At 39.1% G+C, this 24,346-nt stretch overlaps 1 pseudogene; it reads left to right on the top strand.

The window, feature by feature from the left end:
* The window catches only part of Vom2r-ps27 (vomeronasal 2 receptor, pseudogene 27), a 28,137-nt pseudogene continuing 24,916 nt past the window's right edge, over nucleotides 21,126-24,346 (top strand).

Genomic DNA, 24,346 nt, shown 5'->3' with positions numbered 1-24,346 from the left:
ATTTCCTGAACAAAACACCAATGGCTTATGCTCTAAGATCAAGAATCGACAAATGGGATCTCATAAAACTGCAAAGCTTCTGTAAGGCAAAGGACACTGTGGTTAGGACAAAACGGCAACCAACAGATTGGGAAAAGATCTTTACCAATCCTACAACAGATAGAGGCCTTATATCCAAAATATACAAAGAACTCAAGAAGTTAGACCGCAGGGAAACAAATAACCCTATTAAAAAATGGGGTTCAGAGCTAAACAAAGAATTCACAGCTGAGGAATGCCGAATGGCTGAGAAACACCTAAAGAAATGTTCAACATCTTTAGTCATAAGGGAAATGCAAATCAAAACAACCCTGAGATTTCACCTCACACCAGTGCGATTGGCTAAGATCAAAAACTCAGGTGACAGCAGATGCTGGCGAGGATGTGGAGAAAGAGGAACACTCCTCCATTGTTGGTGGGATTGGAGACGGGTAAAACCATTCTGGAAATCAGTCTGGAGGTTCCTCAGAAAATTGGACATTGAACTACCTGAGGATCCAGCTATACCTCTCTTGGGCATATACCCAAAAGATGCCTCAACATATAAAAGAGACACGTGCTCCACTATGTTCATCGCAGCCTTATTTATAATAGCCAGAAAATGGAAAGAACCCAGATGCCCTTCAACAGAGGAATGGATACAGAAAATGTGGTAAATCTACACAATGGAATATTACTCAGCTATCAAAAACAACGAGTTTATGAAATTCGTAGGCAAATGGTTGGAACTGGAAAATATCATCCTGAGTGAGCTAACCCAATCACAGAAAGACATACCTGGTATGCACTCATTGATAAGTGGCTATTAGCCCAAATGCTTGAATTACCCTAGATCCCTAGAACAAACGAAACTCAAGACGGATGATCAAAATGTGAATGCTTCACTCCTTCTTTAACTGAGGAAAAAGAATACACTTGGCAGGGAAGGGAGAGGCAAAGATTAAAACAGAGACTGAAGGAACACCCATTCAGAGCCTGCCCCACATGTGGCCCATACATATACAGCCACCCAATTAGACAAGATGGATGAAGCAAAGAAGTGCAGACCGACAGGAGCCGGATGTAGATCGCTCCTGAGAGACACAGCCAGAATACAGCAAATATAGAGGCGAATGCCAGCAGCAAACCACTGAACTGAGAATAGGTCCCGTATTGAAGGAATCAGAGAAAGAACTGGAAGAGCTTGAAGGGGCTCGAGACCCCAAAAGTACAACAATGCCAAGCAACCAGAGCTTCCAGGGACTAAGCCACTACCTAAAGACTATACATGGACTGACCCTGGACTCTGACCCCATAGGTAGCAATGAATATCCTAGTAAGAGCACCAGTGGAAGGGGAAGCCCTGGGTCCTGCTAAGACTGAACCCCCAGTGAACTAGTCTATGGGGGGAGGGCGGCAATGGGGGGAGGGTTGAGAGGGGAACACCCATAAGGAAGGGGAGGGGGGAGGGGGATGTTTGCTGGAAACCGGGAAAGGGAATAACACTCGAAATGTATATAAGAAATACTCAAGTTAATAAAAAAAAAAAAGTAAAAAAAAAAAAAAAGGGGAACAAGAAGACCCTTGGGAGGGAATAGGGAGGCAAAGATTAAAACAGAGGCAGAAGGAACACCCATTCAGAGCCTGCCCCACATGTGGCCCATACATATACAGCCACCCAATTAGACAAAATGAATGAAGCAAAGAAGTGCAGGCCAACAGGAACCAGATGTAGATCTCTCCTGAGAGACACAGCCAGAATACAGCAAATACATAGGCAATTGCCAGAAGCAAACCACTCAACTGAGAACGGGACCCTCGTCGAAGGAATCAGAGAAAGGACTGGAAGAGCTTGAAGGGGCTCAAGACCCCATATGAACAACAATGCCAACCAACCAGAGCTTCCAGGGACTAAGCCATTACCCAAAGACTATACATGAACTGACCTTGGGATCCAATCTCATTGGTAGCAATGAATAGCCTAGTAAGAGCACCAGTGGAAGGGGAAGCCCTTGTTCCTGCTAAGGCTGAACCCCCAGTGAATGTGATTATCGTGGGGAGGGTGGTAATGGGGGGAGGATGGCGAGGGGAACACCCACATAGCAGGGGACCGAGAGGGGTTAGGGGGATGTTGGCCCGGAAACCGGGAAAGGGAATAACAATTGAAATGTAAATAAGAAATATCCACGTTAATAAAGAAAAAAAAAGAAGAGGAAATAAGCAGTGTGTTTAGTGCAGCATTAAAGAATTCGTTTACATCATACTCACAAACACATGGAATGTAAAGACCTCTACACTGAAATAAAACTGGGTCAAAGTAAAATGGACAGATGACACACTTGCAACGGATTAGCACAATTGAATAGTACCAATCAGGTAAAGGATAATCACACCCAAAATGAGGGTCATAATAACAGACAGTTAGAAAATCCAGAGACACAAAGAATTACTTTAAAAACCACTTCTCCAACAAATTGGAATAATAAAAGGGAAGTGCATGATTTTTAGGATGGTACCCCATTCCAAAATGAGATCAACATTGGATAAACAAATAGTCCTATTTAACCAATAGTGGAATAAAAGCAGTCATCAAAAGTCTTCCAAGCAGAAAATCCTTTGGCCACATGGAATCAGTAGAGAATTCTACAACTTTCAAAATATAGTTAAAATTAATATTCCTTAAATTGTTCTACAAAACAGGAACAGAAATAATATCACCCACTTCATTTTATGAGGATTCAGTTACCAACAATGCAAACCACACAAAACTGCTGTAGAGAATTGCAGAACTTTATGAATGTACATGCAAAAATACTCATAAAGTACGTCCAAGAACACATCAAAATATCACCAAACATGATCAAGTAGACTTTGTCCCAGAGATGAAGGGATACTTGAATATAAAAAAAATCAATAAATATAATCCACCATACTGGTCTTGTTTATTCTTTTTTCGTCCTATTTGTTTCTACTTGGTTGAATTCAGCCCTGAGTTTGATTATTTCCTGGCTTCTACGCCTCTGGGGTATTTTTGCTTCTTTTTGTTCAAGAGCTTCTAGGCGTTCTGTCAAGCTGCTGATGTAGGCTGTCTCCTGTTTCTTCCTGCAGGCACGCATAGCTACGAGGTTTCCTCTTAGCACCGCTTTCATTGTGTCCCATAAGTTTGGGTATGTTGTATCTTCAGTTTCATTAAATTCTAAGAAGTCTTTAATTTCTTTTTTTATTTCTTCCGTGACCAAGTTATCATTGTGTAGAGCATTGTTCAATTTCTATGTGTATGTGGGTGTTCTTTCCTTATTTTTGTTATTGAAGACCAGCCTAAGTCTGTGGTGACCTGATAGGATGCATAGGATTATTTCTATCTTCCTGTATCTGTTGAGGCCTGTTTTTTTGACCAATTATATGGTCAATTTGGATAAGGTACCATGAGGTGCTGAGTAGAAGGTATATCCTTTTGTTTTAGGATGGAATGTTCTATAAATATCTGTTAAGTCCATTTGCTTCATTACTTCTCTTAGTCTGCCTATGTCTCCGTTTAATTTCTGTTTCCATGATCTGTGTCCATTGATGAGGGGGGTGGGTTATTGAAATCTCCTACTATTATTGTGTGAGGTGCAACTTGTGCATTTAGTTTTAGTAAGGTTTCTTTATGAAGGTATGTGCCCTTGTATTTGGAGCATAGATATTTAGGATTGAGAGTTCATCTTGGTGGATTTTTCCTTTGATGAATATGAAGTGTCCTTCCTTATCTTTTTTGATGACTTTTGGTTGAAAGTCAATTTTATTTGATATGAGAATGGCTACTCCAGCTTGCTTCTTCAGGCCATTTGATTAGAAAGTTGTTTTCCAGCCCTTTACTCTGAGGTAGTGTCTGTCTTTGTCTCTGAGGTGTGTTTCATTTAGGTAGCAAAATCTGGGTGCTCATTGCGTATCCACTTTGTTAACCTGTGTCTTTTTATTGGGGAATTGAGTCCATTGAGGTTTAGAGATATTAAGGAATACTGATGGTTGCTTCCTGTTATATTTGTATTTGGATATGAGATTATATTTGTGTGCTTGTCTTCTCTTTGTTTAGTTGCAAAACGATTAGTTTTTTGCTTTTTCTAGCATGTAGTTTGCCTCCTTGTGTTGGGCTTTACCATTTATTATCCTCTGTAGGGCTGAATTTGTAGAAAAATATTGTGTAAATTTGGTTTTGTCATGGAATATCTTGGTTTTTCCATCTATGTTAATTGAGAGTATTGCTGGATACAGTAACCTGGGCTGGCATTTGTGTTCTCTTAGGGTTTGTACGACATCTGTCCAGGATCTTCTGGCTTTCACAGTCTCTGGTTAGAAGTCTGGTGCAATTCTGATAGGTCTGCCATTACTTGACATTTTTCCCTTACTGCTTTTAATAATCTTTCTTTGTTTTGTGTATTTGGTGTTTTGACTATTATGTGTTGGGAGCACTTTCCTTTCTGGTCCAATCTATTTGTAGTTCTGTAGGCCTCTTGTATGTTTATGGGCATCTCTTTCTTTAGGTTAGGGAAGTTTTCTTCTATGATTTTGTTGAAGATATTTACTGGTCTTTGAGCTGGGAGTCTTCACTCTCTTCTATACCTATTATCCTTAGGTTTGATCTTCTTGTTGTGTCCTGGATTTCCTGTATGTCTTGGGCCAGTAGCTTTTTCTGTTTTACATTATCTTTGACAGTTGTGTCAATGATTTCTATGGAATCTTCTGCTCCTGAGATTCTCTCTTCTATCTCTTGTATTCTGTTGGTGATGCTCGTATCTACAGATCCTTGTCTCTTCTTTTGGTTTTCTATATCCAGGGTTGTCTCCCTTTGTGCTTTCTTTATTGTTTCTATATCCCTTTTTAATCCCTTCTCCTGTTTGATTGTGTTTTCCTGTAATTCTTTCAGGGATTTTTGTATTTCCCCTGTATAGGCTTCTACTTCTTTTTTTTTTTTTCGGAGCTGGGACCGAACCCAGGGCCTTGGGCTTGCTAGTCAAGTGCTCTACCACTGAGCTAAATCCCCAACCCAGCTTCTACTTCTTTATTTGTGTTTTCCTGCATTTCTGTAAGGGAGTTCTTTATGTCTTTCTTGAAGTCCTCCATCATCAAGATCAAATGTGATTCAAAATCTAGACCTTGCTTTTCTGGTGTGTTCGGATATTCAGTGTTTGCTTTGGTGGGAGAATTGTGCTCCAATGATGCCATGTAGCCTTGGTTTCTGTTGCCTGGGTTCCTGTGCTTGCCTCTTGCTATCAGGTTGTCTCTGGTGTTACCTCGTTCTGCTATTTCTGACAGTGGTTAGACTGTCTTTAGGCCTGTGTGTCAGGAGTGCTGTAGACCTGTTTTCCTGGGGTTTTTTTTTTTTTCAGCCATTTATGGGAACAGAGTGTTCTGCTTTCAGGCATGCAGTCTTTCCTGTCTACTGGTCTTCAGCTTTCCTGTGTACGTGTGTCCTGAGTCCACCAGGCAGTTCACTTGGAGCAGAAAAGTTGGTCTTAACTCTGGTCTCGGGCCTGAAGTTGCTCCTTGTGGCTGGGTTTCATATCTCTGTGAGGGCAGCAACCAGAAGAGTCTGACCTGCCTTCTCTCAGGTCCCTGTACACAACTGACCCAGATGGCGCTACGCGTTTCCTCTAGAGTCAGAAATGTGGGCAGAGATTAGTAGCCTGTGGCTTCCGAGGAATTTTTGCCCCTCTGAATGTCTAGTTCTCCTTCCCACAGGACTTGGGTGCAGGGAGGTTTTGATATGGTCCCTTCAGATCCCGGTGCAGGCTGGACCGCAGGGCACCTGCAGCTTGAGTGCCCCTCCATTCCTGTTCCCACAGGCCCTATAGAGTTTCCTCTTGGGCCAGGGATGTGGACAAGGGAGGGCAGTATGGAAGTCTCACCTGCTCTGCAGTCTCAGGAGTGCCCACCTCTCTGAACGATGAGCTCTCTTTCCCATCTGGTTTGGGATCATGGAGCTGTGGGCAGGGATCAGTGAGGTTCGGTCTCCAGCTAGAAATTGAAAGTGTCAGGTCCCAGAGGAATTTTGCCTTTGTGTGTCCTGAGTCCACCAGGCAGGTCACTTGGAGCAGAAAAGTTGGTCTTAACTCTGATCTTGGGCCTGAAGTTGCTCCTTGGGGCCGGATTTCATCTCTCTGTGAGGGCAGCAACCAGAGGGGTCTGACCTGCCTTCTCTCGGGTCCCTGTGCACAGCGGGCCCAGATGGCACTAGGCATTTTCTTCTAGAGTTGGAAATTAGGGCAGAGAGTAGTCTCCTCTGGCTTCCCAGGCATGTCTGCCCCTCTGAAGGTCTAGCTATCCCTCCCATGGGATTTGGGTGCAAGGAGCTGCTTGACCATGTCCCTTCAGATCCAGGAACAGTCTGGACTGCAGGGCACCTGCAGATGAGTCCCCCTATGTTCCTCTTCCCAGAGGCCCTATATAGTTTTCTCTGGCAGTGTCTGCTGTCCTACCATCTCAGGAGTACCCATCTGTCTGGGTGATGAACTCTCTTACCCACGGGATTTGGGAGCAGGAAGCCATGGACCAGGATTTGTGAGGTTGAGGCTCCAGCTAGGAAAAATCATCTTTACACTTCTCTGCTTCATCTATATTTGACACACAAAAATGTTAGTCTACATCTGAATAATTATCCTTGTCATTTATAGATTGGATGGCCTTAAATGTGAAGCCAGTGTCCTCGCTCTTAGGATCTGGGAATGGTCCTAAAATTGACTTGGGACTACCACACACAATCTCATCTGCTAAGGTATGCTGAACCGAAGGAATGTTGTCACAATCAAAGAAGTTTCCTAAGTCAGGACTGTGCTAGTAAACACATGATTTTATCTTCTCAGGCATACTTAGGAAGACCATCACCTGTTTTTGCAACAGTATTTTTGATTCTGTGTGATGTTCACAGTTCTTCTCCACAGTAAATAGGGAAGTATAACATTAGAGACATGTTTGTTAGAAGATAGGTTCTGGTTAACTTCATCCATGGCGAAAGCAATGGCCAGAGCAAACTGAGGGTATTGAATTGCCCTTCTGTAAAGAGTGTTAGTATTTATAACAGATAATGAAGTATGGGTGATCATTTTGTACAAACTGGGTGAAATCTGGAAGTGTGTGAATGCTGGCGATAATTGACTTATCTTTGTTGTCCCTTCCCTCAGTACCATTCTCCATGAGGATCCTGGCCCTGTCTCACTGCCATATAGTCTATATACTATGGCTCAGATCAGATATGTACCCAATTAAAGACTATAATTTTATTCCATTGTCTCCTATTAGTAGATGTGTTTCTAAGTGTAGTTATAAGGCACTTGCTTGGAATTATTCAACTTAATCTTATTGTAGTTTATTTAATATTAATTTATTGACTCTAGATTTACTTTATTGGCTTTTAATCAATATATCTCTGATCCTTTCACAATGCCTTTGGATTTTACTTTTCTTAAAGATATCTCTGAGAGGATGCACACCCCCACCTCAAACCAGGTCTCCTCTGTTCCTAAAGCTTCACGTTTCTTTAGGATTAGGCACATCTCTCTCTGAGGCCAGACCAGTCAGTCTTCTGCTATATACATGTCTAGGGCCTCGGACCAGTCTCTGTATGCTGCCTGGTTGTTGGCTCAGTGTCTGAATGATCATAGGAGTCTGGCTTAGTTGAGAATGCTGGTCTTCCTATTGGGTTGCCCTCCTCCTCAGCTTCTTTTAACCTTTCCTTAATTCAACCACAGCCATCCCTGACTTAAGTCCATTCATTGGCCATAGTATTTGTATCCGTTTCTGTCAGCAGATGTTTAGGCCATTCAGAGGAAAGCAAGCTAGACTCTTGTCTGTAAGCACAACATAACATTAGTAATAGTGTCAGGCCTTCATGCCTCCCCATGAGATGTATTGCAAGATGAAATGGTCACTGGACCAACTTTCCTCACCCTCTTTCTCACTTTTGTCCATGCAGTTCTTTTAGACAGCAATAATTCGGAGTCAGAAATTTGATACTGGATTGTCAACACCATTCTTACACTTGAAGACCTCTCTGTCTACAGGAGGTGTAACCTTCAAGTTCCCTCTCTTCACTTTTGGGCATTTCATCTAGACACTCCCATTGAATCTTGAGGATCTCTCACCTTTTAGGTCTCTTGTACTTTCTACAGTATCTCCCCACCTCCCACACCACCTGAGACTACATATTTACATTTATTCTGCTAGTGCTCTGGGCTTCACTCATGCTCCCACTTTATACACAATCCTTCTCCCCTATTTCCCTCTCTCTCTCTGAGGTCCCTCCTTCCCTCTGCTTACCATAATTATTTTCTTCCCCTTCTAAGTGGGATTGAAGCATCCTCTCTTGGTCTTTCTGCTTGTTAAACTTTTGAAGTTCTGCAGGCTATACACTACATATACTTTTTGCTAAGATCCACTTATTAGCAAGTATGTACCATGCATGTCTATTGGGTCTGGGTTACCTAATTCAGGATGTTATTTTCTAGTTCCATCCATTTGCCTGCAAAACTCATGATATCCTCATTCTTAATAACTGAATAGTATTCTATTGTATAACTAAACCACGGTTTCTGAATTCATTCTTCATTTGAAGGACATCTGGATTATTTCCTGCCTCTCATTATTACTGATAAGGGATTTATGAACATAGTGAAACCTGTGTTCGTGGAACCCACATAAGGTGGGGAAACTTTTTTAAAAATTTTTCTCATCTTTATTAAATTGGTCATTTGTTATTTACATTTCAATTGTTATTATTTTCCTGGTTTCCAGGCCTACATCACCGTAACACCTCCCTTGCCCCTTCTCTATGGGTGTTCCCCTCCCCACCCTCCCGCCATTGCCTCTCTACCCCCAAAAATCTGTTCTCTGGGGGTCCAGCCTTGGCAGGACCAAGGGCTTCCCCTTCCACTGGTGCCCTCCCTAAGCTATTCATTGCTACTTATGCAGTTTGAGCCCAGGGTCAGTCCATGTATAGTCTTTAGGTAGTGGCTTAGTCCCTGGAAGCTCTGGTTGGTTGGCATTGTTGTTCATATGGGGTCTCAAGCACCTTCAGCTCTTTCAGTCCTTTCTCTGATTCTTTCACCTGGGGTCCCATTCTCAGTTCAGTGGTTTGCTGCTGGCATTCTCCTATGTATTTTTTGTAGTATGGATATGTGTCTCAGGAGAGATCTCCATCTAGTTCCTGTTAGCCTGCACTTTTCTGCTTCATTTATCTTATCTCATTTGGTGGCTGTATATGTATGGGTCACATGTGGGACAGGCGCTGAATGGGTGTTCCTTCTGCCTCTGTTCTAAACTTTGCCTCCCTATCCCCTCCTAAGGGTATTCTTCTTCCCCTTTTAAAGGAGTGAAGCATTCCTATTTTGGCCTTCCTTCTTGAGTTTCATGTGTTCTGTGCATCTTGGGTAATTCAACCATTTGGGCTAATGTCCATTTATCAATGAGTGCATACCATGTGTGTTTTTCTGTGATTGGGTTACCTCACTCAGCATGATAGTTTCCAGTTCCATCCATTTGCCTATGAATTTCATAAAGTCACTGTTTTTGATAGCTGAGTAGTATTCCACTGTGTAGGTGTACCACATTTTCTGTATCCATTCCTCTGTTGAAGGGCATCTGGGTTCTTTCCAGCTTCTGGTGATTATAAATATGTCTACTATGAACATAGTGGAGCATGTGTCTTTGTTGTATGTTGGGGCATCTTTTGGGTATATGCCCAAGAGAGTTATAGCTGGGTCCTCAGGTAGTGCAATGTCCAATATTCTGAGGAATCCCCAGTCTGATTTCCAGAGTGTTTGTACCAGTCTGCAATCTGTGGATAAACGTTTTTGTATATGCCCAAGAGTGATATAGTTGGGTCTTTAGGTAGATCTATTTCAAGTTTTCTGAGAAATACCCAGATTTGTTTCTAGAGTGGTTGTATCAGATTGCAATCCCACCATCAGTGGAGGAGTTTTCCTCTTTCTCTGCATCCTCACCAGAATGTGTTGTCACCTGAGTTTTTGATCTTTACCATTCTAATTGATGTCAGGGGAATCTTAGAGTTGTTTTAATTTGCATTTCTTTGAAGACTAAGGAGTTTTAACATTTCATTAAGTGCTGCACACTTTAAAGATTCATCTGTTGTGAATTCTCTGTTTAGATCTGTACCCCATTTTTAATTGTGTTATTTGATTTTATGTAGGTAGTCTAAATTCTGACGTTCTTTATGTGTTTTGGATATTAGCCCTGTATCAGTTGTGGGGGGTGAATATTTTCTCTCAATCTGTGTGCTTCTATTTGTCCTACTGACTGTATCTTCTACCTTACAGAAACTTTTAAGTTCTATAAGGTCCAATTTATCAATTGTTAATCTTATAATTTGAGCCATTAGGATTCCATTTAGGAAATTACCCCCTATGCCAATGAGTTTGAGGCTATTTTTCACTCTCTTCTATTAGATTCAATGTATCTGGTTTTATGTTGAGGTCCTCAAACTACTTGGACTTGAGCTTTGTACAGGCCAATAATAATGAATCAATTTGTGTTCTTCTACACACAGATCACCAGCTCAACAAGCACCACTATTTGAAAATGCTGTATGTTTTTCACTGTATCATTTTAGCTCCTTTGTCAAAAATCAAGTGACCATAGGTGTGGGTTCATTTCTGGACCTTTAATTCTATTCAACTGATCTACCTGCCTGTCTCTATACTAATACTTTGAGGTTTTTGTTTTAAATTCATTATTACTCTATAGAACAGTTTGAGATCAGTGATGGTAATTCTTCCATTAGTTCTTCCTTGTTAAGAATTCTTTCGGCTATCCTGGGTTTTGTTGTTGTTGTTTTTTGATGTGAAATTTAGTGTTACTCTTTCCATGTTGTAAAGCATTCTGTAGGAATCTTGATAGGGATTGGATTCAATCTGTTGATTGTTCTTGGTAGATTGGCCAATTTTACTATGTTAACCCTACCAATCCATGAGGATGGGAGATCTTTCCATCTTCTGAATTCATCAATTACTTTCTTGAAGACTTGAAGTTATTGCTATGCAGATCTTTCACTTGTTTGGTTAAAGTTACACCAAGATACTTTGTATTACTTGTGACTATTGTGAATATTTTTGTATCTGTATTTTTCCTTGTCCCCGCCAGCGGGGACCCAGTTATTCAGGGTCCCGAAGGGGTGCTACCCTAGGGCCTAAATGGGGGGCGAGAGAAGAAGGAGACCAAGCAAGATTCTGTTGTCAAGGTCTCGTTTATTGGGATGAACGTTGCAGCTTTTAAGGCTTTCAGGTGGGGGGAGTGACCTTTGTGAAACATGAAGGAGGGGGAGATGAAGGTATAGGCAGTGATAGCTGGAGGCAAAGAAGTCAGGCGATGAGGTCAGGTAGTGGAGACACTGGGTGTTGACTGAGGAGATAACTGGTATCTGCTAAGGGAGCTAAGGCATCCCTTGAATGTTATCTTCCTGTGCCGTAAATTCATGGGAGAGGCTCTGTCCAACAATCTTAAGACTTATGGCAGTCATCTTAGGGGTGAGTCTCTGTGGCCAAACAGCCCAGAGTCACTTTGAACCATGCAGTCAAAAAGCAGCTAGGCCCAAATCCAATATGGCTCCGTGCATTTCCTCTCAGTCTATTTATCATTTGTGAAAAGGTAGGCTTCTGATTTTTTTGTGTTAAGCTTATATTCATCCACTTTGGTGAAGTTTTTTTTTATCAGCTGTAGAATTTCTGTGGTAGAATGTTTGGGGTCACTTACTTAAACTGTCATGTCATGCATAAATAGTGATACCTTGATTTCTTTTCCAGTTTGTATCAGCTTGATTTCTTTTTATTGCCTTATTGCTATAGTAAGAATTTTGAGTACGATATTGAATAGTTATGGAAATAATTGACATTCTTCTCTTGTCCCTGATTTTAGTGGCATCGCTTCAAGTATCTCTCCATTTAATTTAATATTTCCTGATTGTTTTCTGTATATTGCCTTTATTATTTTTAGGTATGTGCCTTGAATTCTTCATTTCTCAAATACTTTTGACATGGAGGAATGTTTTATGTTATCAAATGCTTTTTCAGCACCTAGACATCCTACAGGATTTCCCCCTTTTTGTCCAATAAAAAGGCTCTTTTATCTCACATATAAATTGAGCACAACCATTACAATTATGCAAATTATAAGGTATAAGCTACACTTAACATCCAGTCTACCATATTCATTAATTTACATAAACACTCTACCATCTATTCTTACTTAAAAAGCTTATAATTTTATACCTATATTATGTTCTGATTTTAGCTTGTATTCTCATCTGAAATCTATATTATCTCTCTCAATGCTGAAAAAGGTGAGTTTGACTATGAGACTACAACTAGTTTTAAACCTCATCAGAAATTTGTGCCTAGAGCTAAGGCTGTTCCATAGCACTCCGGAGCCAATACCTGCCCAGAAAGAATTGGTCTACCAGAAGTGTTTTCATTTTAAGCCCACAGGTAGGACCCCAATTTCACTGCACTAAATGTCCAAAGAGGGACCTGCCAGGACCATACTGGGTAAAGGAATTATAGAGCAGCCCGGGACAAGATACTTCTGGTCTGCATCTGTGCCCAGAGCTGAGTCTATCTCACAGCCCTCTGGACCAAAATCCTGCCCGGGTAGAGCTCCTTTCCCAGGAGTGCTGTGAATCCTAAGATGACAGGCTCAGAAGCCCAGAAGAGATATAAGATTCACTCATAGATGGCAAACCAACTAGCATGAGAGATTACCAGATGGGGAGAGGTAAGCACAAAAACCTAAACAATGGAAACCAAGACTACTTGGCATCATCAATATCCAGTTCTGTCACCACAGCAAGTCCTAGATACCCTAACAGACTGAAAAGCAAGATTCAAATTTAAAATCACATCTCATGATGATGATAAAGGACTTTGAGGAGGATAAGTAACATTCTCAAAGAAATACAGGAGAACACAGATAAAGAAGTAGAAGTCCTTAAAGAGGAAACACAAAAATCCCTTAAAGAGTTATAGGAAAACACAACCAAACAGGTGAAGGAATGGAACAAAACCATCCAGGACCTAAAAATGAAAATAGAAACATACGGAAATTACAAAGAGAGACAACCCTGAAGATAGAAAACCTAGTAAAGAGATTAGGAGTCATAGATGCAAGCATCACCAACAGAATAGAAGAGATTGAAACAATCTCAGGTGCACAAGATACCATAGAAAACATTGACACAACAGTCAGAGAAAATGCAAATCAGTAGCCTTTCTCTACACAAAGGATAAACAGGCTGAGGAAGAAATTTGGGAAATAACACCTTTCAAAGTAGTCCCAAATAACATAAAAAGCCTTGGTGTGACTCTAACCAAAAAAGTGACAAGAACTTCAAGTTTCTGGCAAAAGAAATTGAAGATCAGTGGAATAGAATCAAAGACCCAGAAATAAACCCACACACCTATGGTCACTTTATTTATGATAAAGAAGCTAAAACCATCCAGTGGCAGAAAAATAGCATTTTCAACAAATGGTGCTGGTTCAACTGGAGGTCAGCATGTAGAAGAATGCAGATCAATCCATTCTTATCACCTTGTGCAAAGCTAAAGTCCAAGTGGGTCAAGGACTGCCACATATAACCAGATACACTCAAAATAATAGAAGAAATATGAGGAAGAACCTCACACATAAGGGCACTGGAGTAAATTTCTGGAACAGACCATAAATGATCCACTATGTTAATAGCAGTATTATCTAGTATAGTCAGAAGCTGAAAAGAAACCAGATGTCCTTCAACAGAGGAATGAATACAGAAAATGTGGTACATCTACACAACGGAGTACTACTCATCTATCAAAATAAATCACTTTATGAAATTCATAAGCAAATGGATTTAACTAGAAAATATCATCCTGAGTGTGGTAATGAAATAACACACACACACACACACACACACACACACACACACACACCAACAAGAACAACAAGAACAACAACAACAACAACAAAAAACACATGGAACGCACTCACTGATAGTTGGAAATTAGCCCCAAAGTTCCAATTACCCAAGATATAATCCACAGACTATATGAAGCTTAAGAAGAATGAAAACCAAAATGCAGATGCTTCAGTCCTTCTAAGAAACGGGAATAAAAATATTCCAAGGAGGAGATATGGATAAAAAGTTTGGAGCAGAGACTTAAGATTGGTAATTCAGAACCTGCTCCAACTGAGGATCCTGCTAACATATATGTACAGTCACCAAACATAGACAATATTGAAGAAACAAAGAAGTGCAACCTGACAGGACCCTGATACATCTACCTCCTGAGAGGCTCAGGTAGAGTGTGACAAAAACAGAGGCAAATGCTAACAGCAAACCATTGACCTGAGAACGGGGTCCCCATTGGAAGAGCTAGAGAAAGGATTGAAGGAGCCAAAGGGGCTTGCAACCCCATAAGAACAACACTACCAACCAACCAGAGCTCCCAGAGATTAAAACACTCCCCAAAGAGTACACATGGACAGACCCATGGCTACAGCTGCATATGAACAGATGATGACCTTGTTTGGGCACCAATGGGAGAAGTCATTTGTCCTGAATATGCTGGCGCCCAATGTAGAGGAATATCAGGGTGTGACTGGAGGGGTGTTTGGGGAGGAGGAACACCCACTTAGAAGAAGGGGAGAGGGGATGGGATAGAGGGCTTATGGATGGGAAAGGGAATACCATTTGAAATGGAAAGAAAAATATCCAATTAGAAAGAGATATTATGGAATAGTGATTTTGTTTCCTGTTAGTTTTTTCTTAGGAGTGGAATTATCTCTATGGCTAACTCCTTTGAGTTTGTTGCAGGAAGATTACTTTCTTGCTTTTTCCACTGTATTTTCCCTCCTTGTGCTGGAGTTTTCCATCTATTATCCTTTGAAAGCCTTGATTTGTGAAAAGGTATTGTGTTAATTTGGTTTTGTCATGGAATATCTTGATTTCTCCGTCTATGCTAATTGAGAGTTTTGCTGATTATAATAGCCTGGGCTGGGACATTTGTTTCTTAAGTTCTGTATGACATCTGTCCAGGATCTTCTAGCTTTCATAATCTCTGTTGTGATTCTGTTGCAATTTTGATAGGTCTGCTGTCTTATGCTACTTGAACTTTTTCCCTTGCTGCTTTTAATATTATTTCTTTTTTTTTTCTCTCTTTGGTGCTTTGACTATTATGTTGGGGAATGAATTTCTTTTCTCGTCCAATCTGTTTGCAGTTCTGTAGGCTTCCTGTAAGTTTGTGGTCAACTCTTTCATTAGTTTAGGGAAGCATATGTCAGCAGTTTGACAGAACACTCAAAGCTCTAGAACAAATAGAGGTAAAAAAAAAACAAGAGAAGTAGAAGGCAGAAAATAATCAAACTCAAGATTGAAATCAGGCAAGTAGAAACAAAAAGGACTAGACAAAAATTAACAAAACCAGGAGCTGGTTCTTTGAGAAAATCAACAAGATAGATAAACCTTTAGCCATACTACCAGAGGTCACAGAGAATGTATCCAAATTAACAAAATCAGAAACAAAAAGGGAGACATAACAACAGAATCTAAAGAAATTAAATAAAACATCAGATCCTACTACAAAAGTCTATATTCAACAAAACTGAAAAAATGTGGAGGAAATGGACAATTTTCTAGACAGATATCAGGTACCAAAGTTAAATCAGGAACAAATAAGCCATCTAAACTGCCCCATAACTCCTAAAGAAATAGAAGCAGTTATTAAAAGTCTCCCACCCAAAAAAAAAAGCCCAGGTCCAGATGGGTTCAGTGCAGAATACTTCTAGACCTTCATAGAAGACCTCATACAAATACTGTCCAAACCATTCCACAAAATTGAAATGGATGGAGCACTATCAAATTCCTTCTATGAAGACACAATTACTGTCATATAAAAACCACACAAAGACCCAACAAAGAAAGGGAACTTCAGACCAATTTCCCTTAATGAATATTGATGCAAAAGTACTCAATAAAATTCTTGTAAACTGAATCCAAGAACACATCAAAATGATCATCCATCATGATCAAGTAGGCTTCATCCCAAGGATGCGGGGATGGTTTAATATATGAAAATCCATCAATGTAATCCACTATATAAACAAACTCAATGATAAGAACCACATGATTACTTCATTAGATGCTGAGAAAGCATTGGACAAAATTCAACACCCCTTCATGATAAAAGTTCTGGAAAGATCTGGACTTCAAGGCCCATATCTAAACATAGTACAAACAATGCACAACAAATCAGTAGCTAACATCAAACTAAATGGAGAGAAACTTGAAGCAATCCCACTAAAATCAGGGACTAGGCAAGGATGCCCACTCTCTCCCTACTTATTCAATATAGTACTTGAAGTCCTAGCAAGAGCAATCAGACAGCAAAAGGAGGTAAAAGGGGTACTAATTGGAAGGGAAGAAATCAAAATACCACTATTTACAGATGATATAATAGTGTACTTAAATGACCCAAAAGTTCCACCAGAGAACACTTTATCCTGATAAACAACTTCAGCAACATGTCAGGGTATAAAATTAACTTGAACAAATCAGTAGCCTTCTTCTACTCAAAGGATAAAAAAGCCAAGGAAGAAATTAAGAAATGACACCCTTCACAATAGTCCCAAATAATATAAAATATCTTGGTTTGAATTTAACCAAGGAAGTGAAAGATCTCTATGACAAGAACTTAAAGTCTCTGTAAAGAAATTGAGGAAGATCTCAGAAGATGGAAAGATCTTCCATGCTCATGGATTGGCAGGATCAATATAGTAAAGATGGCCATTTTGCCAAAAGCTATCTAAAGATTCAACACAATTCCCATCAAAATTCCTACTCAATTCTTTATACAGATGAATAGATCAATTTGCAAATTCATTTGGAATAACAAAATACCCAAGATAGCGAAAATTATACTCAACAAGAAACGTACTTCTGGGGGATCACCATCTCTGACATAAAGCAGTATTACAGAGCAATAGTCATAAAAACTGTATGGTGTTAGTTGAGAGACAGACAGATAGATCAGTGTAACAGAATTGAAGACCCAGAAATGAACCCACACAACTATGGTCACTTGATCTTTGACAAAGGACCTAAAACCATCCAATGTAATAAAGATAGCATTTTCAACAAATGGGGCTGGTTCAACTGGAGGTCACCATGTAGAAGAATGCAAATTGATCCATTTTATCACGCTGTACAAAGCTTAAGTCCAAGAGGATCAAGGACATCCACATCAAACCAGATACGCTCAAACTAATACAAGAAAATTGGGAAAGAATTTCGAACACATGGGCACTGGGGAAATTTTCCTGAACAAAAAACCAATGGTTCATGCTCTACGATAAAGAATCAACAAATGGGACCTCATAAAATTGCAATACTTCTGTAAGGCAAAAAACACTGTCATTAGGACAAAACAGCAACCAACAGATTGGGAAAAGATCTTTACCAATCCTACATCTGATAGAGGGTAATATCCAAAATATACAAAGAACTCAAGAAGTTAGACTTCAGAGGGACAAATAACCCTATTAAAAATGAAGTACAGAGCTAAAAGAAAATTCTCAGATGAGCATTATTGAAAGGCTGAGAAGCACCTAAAGAAATGTTCAACATCCTTAGTCATAAGGGAAATGCAAATCAAAACAACCCTGCGATTCCACCTCACACCAGTCAGAATGTCAAAGATAAAAAACTCTAGTGACAACAGATTCTGGTGAGGATGTGGAGAAAGAGCAACACTCCTCTATTGTTGGTGGGATTGCAAACTGGTACAACCACTCTGGATATCAGTCTGGAGGTTCTTCAGAAAATTGGACATTGAACTACCTGAGGACCCAGCTATACCTCTCTTGGGCATATACCCAAAAGATGTTCCAACATACAACCAAGACACATGCTCCACTATGTTCATAGCAGCCTTATTTATAATAGCCAGAAGCTGGAAAGAACCCAGATGCCCTTTGACAGAGGAATGGATACAGAAAATGTTGTACATCTACACAATGGAGTACTACTCAGCTGTCAAAAACAACGACTTCATGAAATTCATAGGCACATGGAATGAACTAGAAAAATTATCCTGAGTGAGGTAACTCAATCTCAGAAAAACGTACTTGGTATGCGCTCATTGGTAAGTGGATATTAGCTAAAAAGCTGGAACAAACCAAGATGCAATCCACAGCCCACAAGGAAGCTCAAGCAGGTTGACCAAAATGTGGATGCTCCCATTCCTTCTAAAACGGGGAAAAATATCCACAGGAGGGGATATGGAATCAAAGTCTAGAGCAGCAACTCAAGGAAGGCTATTCAGAGCCTGCCCCACATGTGGCCCATATATCTACAGCTACCAAAACTAGATAAAATTGATGAAGCTAAAAAAATGCATGCTGAAAGGGACCGGATATAGATCTCTCCTGAGAGACACCTCCAGAGCATGTCTAATACGGAAGTCAATGCTAGCAGCAAATCACCGAACTGAGAACAGGAACCTCTTGGAGCAAAGTAGAGGAAGTATTGAAAGAGTTGAAGGAGCTTGCAAACCCATTAAAACAAGAATGCCAACCAACCAGACTTTCCAGGGACTAAACCATTACCGAAAGACAATTCATGGACTGAACCAGGGCTTCCACTGCATATGTAGCAGAGAATAAATTTGTTGGGGCACCAGTGGAAGGGGAAGCCCTTGGTACTGACAAGGTTGGACCCCCAGTGCAGGGGAATATAGGGGGCAATAAGGGGGATATATAGCAGAAATACCCGCATGGGGGGGAGGGGAGGAGAGGGATTGGGGACTTTTGGACAGGAAACCTGGAACGGGAATAACATTTAAAAAGTAAGTAAAGAAATATATCTAATAAAAATTAAAATAAATAAAAAATGATGAAAAAATTTTAGATTTGTTCCATATTGCTGTGAATTTAACATTCCATGTAATAAACAAAACAAAATACAAAAAGTATTTATTTAATATCATACCACAAGTCTGAAATCTGAAATATATGGATATTGTCCTCAATACCACTTGCTACAATCAAAGAATGTCAGCATATCAATTTACACAGAACTCTAACAAATAGTGTAATAGAACTCACTAAAATTCTCCCAACTGCTGACCCTCCCCAGAAATCTGAAACAAATAAATTTATGAAAGAATTATTTGAGACTTTCAAAATTGTAATGCCATTATTCCTATATTATCCCAAACAATAGAAACAGAAGAAACATTGCCCAGTTCAGATTATGAGGCTACAGTCAACATGATATTCACGCTACATAAAAAAACTAACCAAGATGGATATATATATATATATATATATATATATATATATATAGAGAGAGAGAGAGAGAGAGAGAGATGTCTCTTATCAGACTTGGTACAAATAGACTCAATAAAATATTTGCAAAGTGAATCCAAGAACAAATAAAAATATCAGCTATCAATGTCACATAGGCTTTATCCCAGAGAGGCAAGGAAGATTCCATATAAAATGGTCAATAACTGTATATATGTGTATATGGTGTGTATATGCACTCATTTTTACATGAAGCAAGTGGGTAACATATTTAGGGGTGGGGTGCTATGTGAAGACAGTTTGGAAAAATACACAAGAAAAAATGACACTTGTCTCATAAACTTAACACAAAGGTAATAAATTAAGAGGAAGGCTGTTTGAACTGAGGAATGGAATGAGTACTAAGATGAGCAAGAGATGTGGGTTTCAAATGGGGAAAAACTGGCAAAATACATAAAACATACATGTGAATGTGTCATAATAAAATGTATTAATATAAAAAATAACCATTTCACACAGATGAAACTGAATACAATGCTGAATCTGGACTCACAGCAATTTTATTTGTGCTCATCAAAGGTGAATGTGCTTTTCCTTCCTACGATAAACTCTCCATCATCTCATTTTTCTCTGTCCGTATATTTGCTACCTAGGACACAGGTGCAGGTTCATGCACACATAAAATGGTGTTATTTAAATGCACAATAAAATCTAGAAGAGAAAACATACTCTGTTTGACTCATCATAAATGCTAAATACTACATATCACAACACATATGAAAGAGTTGCCCACATTTGTGATGCTTTCTCTGCAGTCCATATCTACATTCACGCTTCTGACCACAATTAGAAGTAAACTCTCCCACATGGCTATGAAAATTACATAAGAAGAGTTTATTCATTAAAAAAAGTTCACCTCCCATACACCATTTGCTTCTAAAATACTAATTATAAGAATAATAATGAGGTATTGATCTGTGAGAACTGAGGGTCAAATTTTGAAATCATGGTTTAGAACTCAAATATTCAGCTTAGCTTCTCATTAAAAATAATGGGGAACAACAGTTCAAGGCCTTAGGTAGTATTTGAAATGAGGCATAAAGGTTTAACATTCTCTTTTTATTTTCTTAAATATTTTAAAAGCAACATTTACTATTATTCAGGACATTTCTGGATTTGCTATGATTTTTAACTCTCAAGACAATGTAAGCACATTTTTGTTTAGATATTCTGTTTGTGTCACTGCTGTACATTGCCCATATGCTATTCCCAATGGATATTAAATGCTCTAAACATGAGGCTACTTTTCCCTGACATGGGATTTGTGAGACAATGGTCAGTGTGTAACCATGACTTCAGATTCTAAGAGTCCTTCCTGAAGGTGGATCAACTAACAAAATCCACTGCTATTATTACACATATTCACATAAACAGATTTTGAGGCAATCCTGAGACCAAATTTCACAAAGTGGAATCTTTCCAGGGAGCTTCATTTCCACAAATATGTGTGATGTCATTCATGTAGCTACAACTCCCTCATCTATATTTATCAACTAAGTTTATCACATGAACAGTGGACATCAGATGAACATTCCCAGGAGATAGTATCAAAAATTGCTCCAGGGTTGAGGAAACAGGTGTAAAAAGGGAAACAGAAATGCAGATGTAGCATCTCCCTTGGCCACAGTGATAATAGTACATGGGGATATATGGGTATCAGTTTGATTTGCTGATCTTTGTGGCACTTTAAAAACTATTCTGCCCAGCCTCAGAGAAGGAAAACTATGTTCACTCTGATTTTGTCTTTCTTGTTCCAGAACATTCCATTTCAGGTGACTGGTTTTATTTATCCCACCTGCTCTTGGAGAATAACAGAGTAAAAACAAGAGTGGAAATGAGAGACTTGGCTGTTTCTTCTTGATTCAAGCAGTACAAAAGCCTGTGGAGAAAGAGTATTTCAGTCATTTTTTCAATACACAGTAAGTGCTTTTATATTTTCCATGTAGATGTGATCATGATTATTTCCTGAGCCTGTTGAGTTGTGGAGTAAAGCAATTCTAAGGGTCTTTTATACTGTGTTCTTAATCTGGAAAACAAGAAAGAACTCCAAATTATACTAGAGACAATGCTATATTACCACATTAAATTGACAGGTTATTTTTTCAGCCTGCCTCCCACTTGCTGGGATGGACCGAGGTAATAAAACAACTTCCAGGCTTTGTCAGTCACATGTATCCTTCTCCTAGACAGTTTCCATAGCACAGTAGCACAATGATATATCGTTGAAAGATATAATTTTTATGACTTTATTCTGTATGTGTTCATGCAAATGAACAGAGTCAGCTGATTATCGTTCCATGAGTGCGCAACTTCTAGTGCTTATGCTGGGGCCAGCAATGTTGGAGACACCTCTAGCTGTGCAGAACTTTCATGTAAATAGATACTCAGTTACTTTCTTAAATTTGCTCCATGTGGTCCCCATTTATGTACTGAAGCTGCATCAAGATTTGATGTAAGAGAGCTGTCCTCTGTGAACTTCATATTTTGATCTATATAAATTCACTGGCATTTAGGTCTTACAAAGTCCAGTTCTTTCCTCTCTCTTTAGAATAAAGAAGGAATGTAGTGACTATAAAAATATGTTTGCGTTCTTTGAAAAGTGATATTATTACTAATAGTGGTGGCTAGATACTTCCCTTGTTACTATCCTGGGTAATAACTGTGGTATATGATAGTTGGCAATATTAGAGAATAAGGATGGAGGAGTTACGTACTAGCTCATCTTTGCCATTATTTAAGGTGCATATTTCTTCCCTTTTTCCTCTATGTCGTTTAACCTGACACTTTCAATATTTAGTTGTTTATTTCTCTTTTTCAGTAACCTTACAAAATATAGTTCTATGTTTCACCAGTGTACGACTGGGAACATTTTGTTTCTGTGGGCTTCTGATATTGTTTTTCAGACATAGTACTTTAGACCACAAAGCCACTATGATCATTCAAGTACTTTATGTTTCTTAGGTTTAAATGTGCAGGATTTGTGTGATTTGTACAAGTACTAGTCTGACAATCTGTCATTTGTTATTGAAATTTTTAAAGACACCTTTTTGTGTATTCATAAAGAATATTCTAAAAGGGATTGTTTTTAATAAAAAAGACATGACAGATGTACAATTTCTGGTTGGAATGTAGATTTTTTCTTGGTAAAAATTAATAATATTTCATGTTTATCCATCTGATGTTAATTCTGAAGGGATATGACACATTATTCTTTTTCTAAACATAAACACACAGGAGAATTATTCCATTGGAATTGAAATTTAGAAAGAACATTTAAGGTTAGGATGATTATGTAGGAATATGATAAACATATTGCCCCCCAATGAAAATGAATTTTAATGACATGAGCCAAGAATTGTCACAGAAGACTTTTCTGCCTTAGCCAATACAGTCACTTTTGTACAAACATACCATAAATTCAATGGCACAAATACATCCAATGTATTTCACATATTTCTCACTAATTTCAAATGAATATGTGACCATTTTTACTGTTTGATCAAAGCATTTGGTGATTTGTTTACATTCTTAGCAAACATTCAAAAACATGAGAAGGAAAACTCTCTCAGTGAGAACATGATAATAGTACGTTTCATTTACGGGACATGACCTCTCATGAACTTGTCAAGGTTTTATCAACTTCCGGCTTCTTTTGTCTTCTCAACCTCATTACACAAGTCATTTCACCTTTCAGGGGTGCGGGGGGATACAATCCAGTACAGGATTGTCCTTCTATGGACTGAATATGATATTTGTAAATTGCTGTCTTTAAAAACACTGTAACATTTTTCAGAAAAAACACTGAAATCCACAAGTATTCTCTTGTCTTGGCTTTTTCCATGATTGAAGTCAACAGGAACCCTGATCTTTTGCCAAATATGTCTCTAGTATTTTCATTTCAAGAAAACATTTGTGATTGGGAATCAGAATTCCCAACTGTCATTGAAGCGAATATAGCTGATTATGGAGCTCTCCCTAATTATACCTGTAAAGATAATCTCTGTGGAGTGGCACTTACAGGATTAAACTGGGCAACAACTCTGTTACTTTATACAATCCTAAACAACTTCAAATCTCAGCAGGTAAGTGTGTGTGTGTGTACGTGTGTGTGTGTGTGTGTGTGTGTGTGTACGTGTGTGTGTGTGTGTGTGTGTGTGCGTGTACTTGTGTATTAGGTGCCAGTTGGTAATTCATGAAATCAGGTATCACTTGGAGCCCCCATAATCTTACAAGGCTTGAGCCAATCTATGTAGTTCAAGGGTCCTATTCAGAGTCGTGATGGAGCTTTCAAATGTCCTTGTGTGATACAGAGATGAGGGAAGAAATAATAGCTATCTGAGATTTCTAGAAATCTCCAGAAAACAGTGTTTATAAATTCTCAGGTATACATCGTATATCATGCTGCTTTTTGTGTTCTAGTACCTTCATCTTACTTACGGACACTTTCATCCTGTTCTGAGTGATCATGAAAAATTTCCCTATCTATATCAGATGGCTTCTGATGATACATCTCTAGCCCTTGCCCTGGTCTCCTTCATAATTCATTTTAGTTGGAACTGGATAGGGTTGGCCATCTCAGACAATGATCAAGGGACCCAATTTCTCTCTTATTTGAAAAGAGGGATGGAAAAAAATGCAGTCTGCTTTGCTTTTGTGAGCATGATCCCAGTCAATATGCATTTATACATGTCAAGAGCTGAAGTGTATTACAGCCAAATCATGACGTCATCTACAAATGTTGTTATCATTTATGGCGACACAGGTAGTACTTTAGCTGTGAGTTTTAGAATGTGGGAATCTCTAGGTTTACAGAGATTATGGATCACCACCACACAGTGGGATGTCACTCCTAGCATGAAAGACAATTTATATGGTTTATTTGCTTTTGGACACCACCATGGTGTGATTTCTGGTTTTAAAAATTTTGTCCAGACATTGAATCCTG

This window comes from Rattus norvegicus, chromosome 1 (assembly GCF_036323735.1).
Source record: "Rattus norvegicus strain BN/NHsdMcwi chromosome 1, GRCr8, whole genome shotgun sequence".
NCBI lineage: Eukaryota > Metazoa > Chordata > Mammalia > Rodentia > Muridae > Rattus > Rattus norvegicus.
The sequence above is the reverse complement of the archived record's forward strand: the minus strand, read 5'-3'. Positions and strand labels throughout refer to the sequence as shown.